Source organism: Triticum dicoccoides, chromosome 5B (assembly GCF_002162155.2).
Source record: "Triticum dicoccoides isolate Atlit2015 ecotype Zavitan chromosome 5B, WEW_v2.0, whole genome shotgun sequence".
Classification (NCBI taxonomy): Eukaryota; Viridiplantae; Streptophyta; class Magnoliopsida; order Poales; family Poaceae; genus Triticum; species Triticum dicoccoides.
The window spans coordinates 136,799,482-136,806,907 of record NC_041389.1 but is presented as its reverse complement, the minus strand read 5'-3'; positions in this window follow the sequence as shown (position 1 = coordinate 136,806,907).

Genomic DNA, 7,426 nt, shown 5'->3' with positions numbered 1-7,426 from the left:
CCCCAGCACCTCCTCGTCCTGCCGGAGCAGCGCGCCGCCGCCGCCGAAGCTTCGCCAGGCCGGAGCCCTGCCTCCTCATCTGTCCCTTCTCCTCCTCCACTTCTCCTGCGCCCCCACTGACCCCTTCTCTTCCACAGGAGCTCTGCCATGGCCGCGCCCGAGCTCGGGTCCGCCTCTGCCCGGAAGACTCGTCCCCGCCGCCGTTCGTCGCCGGGAATGGACCCGCCGCTGCCAGATCCGGCCTCTACCGGCCCCGCCCTTGCCGGATCCGCCCCGCCGCCGCCCTCGAGCCTGCTCGCCGCCGGCGCCATCTGCGCCGCCACCCTGCCTCGTCCCTGTTCAGGAACGAGGAGCTCGTCGCCTCGCCCGCTCGTGCACGCGTGTGCGCATGGGCCTCAAGCCGGCCCAGCCCAGCTCCCTCCAGCACGCCGCCGGCCTCGTGGCCCGACCTCCCCACATGGGCCTCGGCCCCTCCCCTTCGCAGCCCAGCGCGCCAGCCTCCTCCCCAAGCCCAGTCGGCCTCCCTCTGCTTCCAATCGGGCTTGGCCCATGGTGAGGCCACCCCCAGCGCCCCTCCTTTTGTTTTTTTCTCCTGTTGGGCCAGGCTGCAGTTTCGGCCCGATGTATTTTTTTTCCCTGCCTGCGATTTTAGACATTATCCAGTGCATTATCAGTTTTACAGAAAACCCCCTAGACCTCATGCATGTAATAACTAATTAACCGTGCATCGGATTTAAACAAACTTTATATGTAAGATGCTCAGAAAATTGTGTAGATTAATAATATGCCATTTTCACCCATGTTTAAAATGGTTAACTTGTTGTTTATTTAAATTTGCTAATATGCCATGCTAAAATGCTTTAATTCATAACTAAATAACCGTAGCTCCGAATTTATTAAACTTTATATGTAAATGGGGTGGAAAAATGCCTAGATTAACATGATCCACTTTATTTTCCTGTTTAACAACCTTAAAATGTGGTTTAGGACAGAACAGTACCAAATTCATTTTATGCACATGGGGATTTTCGGAATTGTTGTTTTGTTGTTCCGGCCTCATTTAAACTTGTCTAGATAGGTAGTTTTTCATATGCTTCACCTCTTGCCATGTTAATCAACATTTAATATTGTTGGGTGCATAACCGAGATTAAACTAAATATGTCCATGTGGTGTTTTGTTAATATGCAACTCGTTGCATATTGAGCTCCACTTAACTTGTAGTATCGTTTGTTGCACTTTGCCATGCCATGCCTCATTAAACCGGACATGCATCATACTTGTTTGTGCATCATGCCATGATTATGCTGGTGTGTTTACCATGTTGTTTGCTTCTTTCCGGTGTTGCTTCTTAGTTCCGGTAACATTGCGTTCGTGAGGATTCGTTCGACTATGTTGGTTCGTCTACTTCATGGACTCGTTCTTCTTCCTTGCGGGATTTCAGGCAAGATGACCGCTACCCTGGATCTCACTACTATCATTGCTATGCTAGTTGCTTCGTTCTATCGCTTTGCTGCGCTACCTATCATCTGTTTGTCGAGCCATCCCATGTTGCCATGAACCTCTAACCTTTGACACCTTTCCTATGCAAACCGTTGTTTGGCTATGTTACCGCTTTGCTCAGCCCCTCTTATAGCGTTGCTAGTTGCAGGTGAAGTTGAAGATTTCTCCATGGTGAACAGGATTTTGGTTGGGATATCACAATATCTTTTATATTATTAATGCATCTATATATTTGGTAAAGGGTGGAAGACTCGGCCTTTTGCCTGGTGTTTTGTTCCACTCTTGCCGCCCTAGTTTCCGTCATACCAATGTTATGTTCCCGAATTTTGCGTTCCTTACGCGGTCGGGTGATTTATGGGACCCCCTTGACAGTTCGCTTTGAATAAAACTCCTCCAACAAGGCCCAACATTGGTTTTACCATTTGCCTCACCTAGCCCTTTTTCCCTTGGGTTTCCGGAGCCCGAGGGTCATCTTTATTTTATCCCCCCCCCCGGGCCAGTGCTCGTTGTGAGTGTTGGTCCAAACTGTCGGCCGCCGGTGACCACTAGGGGCAACTCTGGGCTGGCCTACCGGAAGTCTGGACAATCCGGTGTGCCCTGAGAACGAGATATGTGCAGATCCTATCGGGATTTGTCGGCATAGCGGGAGGCTTCGCTGGTCTTGTTTTACCATTGTCGAAATGTCTTGTAAACCGGGATTCCGAGTCTGATCGGGTCTTCCTGGGAGAAGGTCTATTCCTTCGTTGATCGCGAGAGCTTGTCATGGGCTAAGTTGGGACACCCCTGCAGGGTATAATCTTTCGAAAGCCGTGCCTACGGTTATAGGCAGATGGGAATTTGTTAATGTCCGGTTGTAGATAACTTGACACCAGATCCGAATTAAAACGCATCAACCGCGTGTGTAGCCGTGATGGTCTCTTCTCGGCGGAGTCCGGGAAGTGAACACGGTTTCCGGGTTATGATTGACGTAAGTAGGAGTTCAGGATCACTTCTTGATCATTGCTAGCTTCACGACCATTCCGCTTGTTCTCTTCTCGCTCTTATTTGCGTATGTTAGCCACCATATATGCTTAGTCGCTGCTGCAGCCTCACCACTTTACCCCTTTCTTTCCCATTAAGCTTTGCTAGTCTTGATACCCATGGTAATGGGATTGCTGAGTCCTCGTGGCTCACAGATTACTACAACAACAGTTGCAGGTACAGGTTATGCGATGATCATGACGCGAGAGCGATGCTTGCTTGCGTTGAGTTCTTCTTCTCCTTCTTCGATCAGGGATAGGTTCCAGGTCGGCAGCCTGGGCTAGCTGGGAGGATGTCGTTTGAGCTTCTGTTTGTGTTTTATCCGTAGACGGATGTTGATATTGTGTATGATATATTGTTGTATTCGTGTGGCATTGTATGCCTTATGTATGTATCCCCATCTATTATGTAATGTTGATGTAGTGATATCCACCTTGCAAAAGCGTTTAAATATGCGGGTCTATCCTTGGTGGGACCTTCGAGTTCCTTTTGGATAGGGTCGCATATTGGGCGTGACAAGTTGGTATCAAAGCCTCGACCGACCCTAGGAGCCCCCTTGTTTGTTGGCCGTTGTTGAGTCTAGAAGAAAACTATTTTGAGTCTTAGGATTATATATATCGGAGAGTAGGATTCTTTTACTCCTCAGTCCCTTCGTCGCTCTGGTGAGGTCTCCTGACGTAGATGTTTTGTCTTTCCTCTCCTCAAATTTCACTAATTTTTTTTAGGATCACACGGGTATCTTGGAATCGTTCCGATGGTTTTGTGACGAGAACATTGTTCTTGGTGCCTCCTGTCTATTTATGTGGCTTTGACCCGGGGAGTCGAGCTCTGAGGTGTTGTCGTCACAATTTTATCGTTGCAGTTCTGGAATACCTGAATTTTGCCGACATCGAAAATCTCTTTTATGCGGTTGTTGGTGAGATAACCCTGATAACCCAGTACTGGGGCGAGCTCGGGAGTATTGCCATAACTCGTATAACGGATGCTTTTCGAAGGTTGAGGTACACGATTTCCGAAGGTTTCTTGGTTATGTGTTGACGGGTGGATACAGCTTGGATGTAGGTATTGTTAGTTTGGGTGAGATATATTGCTTCCCCTGTATCCCTAACACCAGATTGCATAACCAGAAAGTTTCGGGAGTTTTATAGGTGGGAATTCAAGTAGCTCATAGGACATCTTTCCAACAGACACATGATATGATATGGGATCTATCATATGTTTGTTCTGGCTTATTCTGCAAGCCAAATCCTTTGTTTTGTTTTATTTCTGGTATTCGAGTTGCTTCAAAGTCAAAGGTTGAATCCATACCTTTCATAAACAATGTTCTCATATTGCTATGTGAATACTAATCCTTCTTGATCATCGAGGTCGTCATGTTAATTCTTTCCCAATCTGCGTGCTTCTCTTCAAGTGGATCCCATCATTTTTCAACATCCGCAAGATCAATTCTAAGTTTTCTCAACGGTGTTTGTTTCGTTCATCCCAAGTTGTCTTTGTTTTTCCCCACCCTCCCACCCCTTTTCTTCAAGGACTCATATATTATAATCAAGTATCCATTTATTCATGTGAAGTCTCTTCACTCTTTTCAATCATTGTTTTGATCCGGTGATCCCTCGTGAAGATGCTCACGAGCTTCAAGTTCATCATCCTCCATTGTTGTTTCTTCTCCGGTGGATCCAATTCAAGCTTTTAGTGTTGATCATATTCCTTTCCTCGTGTCAAATGCTTTCTCATACCGGTGCACCTATCAATCACTCACCTCTTGCTATTCTTTTGTTCCGGAGTGTTGAAGATATCTCAGAAGACTTGTGTTTCCATTCTCAATCCGTTCAAGATATTTCGAGATTATTACCTCATTCAAGTCATTTAATTCAACCGGTGTAATATCTCTTTAAATCATTTCCAACGATGGTTCTTTTGAGTGGGCCTTAACCCACAGGTCTTTTCCCAGGATCTTACCTGACTCTTCTAATTTCTTTTCGGAGTTATTCTCAAATTCATTGCAGAGTTTGACGTAAGAATGAATTTTCATCAGTCATATTCCTTATCCAAGATTGCTTTCAGAATATTTTCATCGTTGGTTCATCATTTCTATTCTTCTTTGTTCCGGAGTATCTCAACAATTCATGGTGGTTCTCATCATCATTCTCAACATGTGAAGACCGAAGAAGAGTTTCTCTTAAATCTTGCTCCATTCTCTTCAAGATTCATGGTTCTAGCGTTATTGCCATCCTCTCATATTTGTTTTCGATTGTGAGAATTCTTTTCACCCATCCGGAGCAATTCAAGAGTCTTTTCAGATTGATTCTCCGTAGCCCATCATCTCAGAATTATTCATTCAAGCTTTCAGCTCTCGTTCTCCAAATCTTACCAGTGCATCGTTCAAATATCCTCTAATCAGTTCATGTTCTCTTCGTTCTCATTTATCTGAATCCCCTCAAGTGTCATCATTCATTTTCAAATTCTTCCCAGTGAATTGTGCCTTTGCTATGTTCATTTTCAATTCTTACGGTGGTTCGTTCCAGATTTCTCTTCCTTCGTTATCGTGTCAATTCATTCGTTCTTTCGTTCTTTTCAATCCTACCGGTGGCTCGTTAAAGACCTTCCCAAGTTTGCGCTATATCTCTCTTAATCCATCCTTTCTACAAGAATAAGTAGTATGCCAAATCCGTTGCTTGTCATCAATTAAACCTGATGAAGGGTAAGCATACAATAAATCTTATTCTTATTTTCCTCGAGGTGATTCAATTCTTTTCTTCCGGAGTTTGTTCATGATGAAGTAATTCTTGGTTCAAGTGATTCATCTTTCTTTCCAGAGTTGGTCATCATATCACATTCTCGGTTCGAGAGGCTTCATCTTTCTTTTCGGAGTTCCAAGCTCTCTCAACTATCTCGTCGCGAAGCTCCATCTAAATCATCACAAGGCTTCACCTTGTGTTTCCAACTTCTCTTTCTTTCTATCATCCTTTTATTACCGGAGTTCTTCATGGAGGCTCTACATGATGGTTCGTCAAGGATTCTTTTCATTCTTCAATTGTTCTTCAAGATTTCTCTTGAAGTTAAGATCCTCCAAGCTATACTCGAAAGTAAACATGGTGCTCAACACATGTTTTGTTTTGAGGAGCTCAAGTATTCTTCATCTTGCATTCCAAAGTGCAATTGTTTCTACAATATCTTTTGTGGTGGTGTTATGTCACTCTTGACAATTTCCCTTCGTGGTTCACAAGTTGTCAGGAATGAGTTAATTAAATCCATCATTTTCTCTTCGTTCAAGATATCTTTTCGACCAATCAATCTCTTTGTTCGAGTTATCTTGGGTTATATTTCACCTAAAGCCTTCCATTGGGAATGTTGCTAATTGTGGTGCTTATCATTGATCCAAGCTTTCTCCATATCCTTCTCGGTGAAAGAAGTTTTCATCTCTTCTTTGATCTCAAACAAGCAATTGTTTTTCGTTAGTGGCAGAATTTCACCTCAACTGTTGAGATGTTTCCATAAGCCCACTACAAACTTGTGTCTTTCGTTGTTGATTTTCCAACAACTCTGTTCAATTCTTCTTTGCAAGGATGCTTTCCAAGTTCATTTGTGGTAGAAGATTTCATTTTCTTCTCCGCCCGTTATCCCAACAATCTAGCTTCTATTCTTTCGTTCCGGAGGCTTTGTGATGTTGCTCTCTTCACTCATCATCTCGAATTGTGAGGATCGTGTTCTTTTCGTGCTTATCCAGTTAACCGGAGTGTTGTGTCATCTCTTCAAGGCTTTCATCTTATCAAGTTTTGCCTCTCTTTTCAACCTTAGTGCTGTCTGAAATCCTTCTTACCCATTGTGCCATTATTTCAATAGTTCCAGAGGCAGTGTGTTGTTGATTTCATCAAGTATCATCCCATCTTCTCAAGTTCATGTTCTATTCCTTCCATGTTCAGTCGGAGTGCTGCCAAAATTATATCATTCTTATTCATTCTTATCTCGTTGCAACCAGAGTGGTTTCAATTCCTTCTTGTCCATTGTGCTCGTCAATCATGTCTTTGCAACCTCTTGGTCTCGTCGTATCCCTTGTTCCTCTTTTCTAACGAATTGTTTGCAATCTCGTTCATCTCTAGTTGCTCAACCTCTCAAGGTTCGTGGTTTCACTCATTGGTCGAAGAAGCAACTTACTTTTACCGCTTATCTTCCTCTTCCGTTTCCCTCCGGTGCCATCCTAGATCTCGGGACGAGATCCTCTCGTAGTGGTGGAGTGTTGTAACGCCCCGGATACAACTTTCCATATTCGTAACTCCAACTCTTGCCTTTTCCGGAGATGCTATATGTTATTTCCTCCGTGGTTGGTTGTTTGTCTGTTGTTTTGCATTTTGTTCTTGTTATGCATCTCATCTCATAGCATCATGCGCATTGCATCGGCATCGTTTTCATAAAACTTGCATCCGTTCGGGTCCCGCCGGTTCTCTCCGTTGTCCGTTCGGAGTCCAGACACACTCGCACGCGCCCGCGGCACCTCCGAAATATTATTTTTATAAGCGGCATAAAAATGTTCTCGGAATGGGTTGCAACTTGTCGTGCGGTCTTATTATAGTGTAGACAGGCCGCCTGTCAAGTTTCGTCGCATTCGGAGTCCGTTTGACTGCCCAACCGTTATATTTATAACCGCGATATAGTCGGTTTAATCGTCGGACGTTTCGGTCTCCGAAACTGCCGCCGGGCTGCACTTCTCTTCTCTCCTCTCGGCCCAAGCCTCTCTCTCACACAGCCCACTAGCCCACCTAGTCCCCCCCTCTGTCCGGAGCCGTCCGATGTCGATCTGAGGCCCCGAAACGCCCCCAAACCCTCAAACCCTAGCCCCTACCCTTTATATACTCCTTCCCCTTCCAATTTTGCCAGCCTACCCCCCCTCCTCCTCGTTTTCCGCAC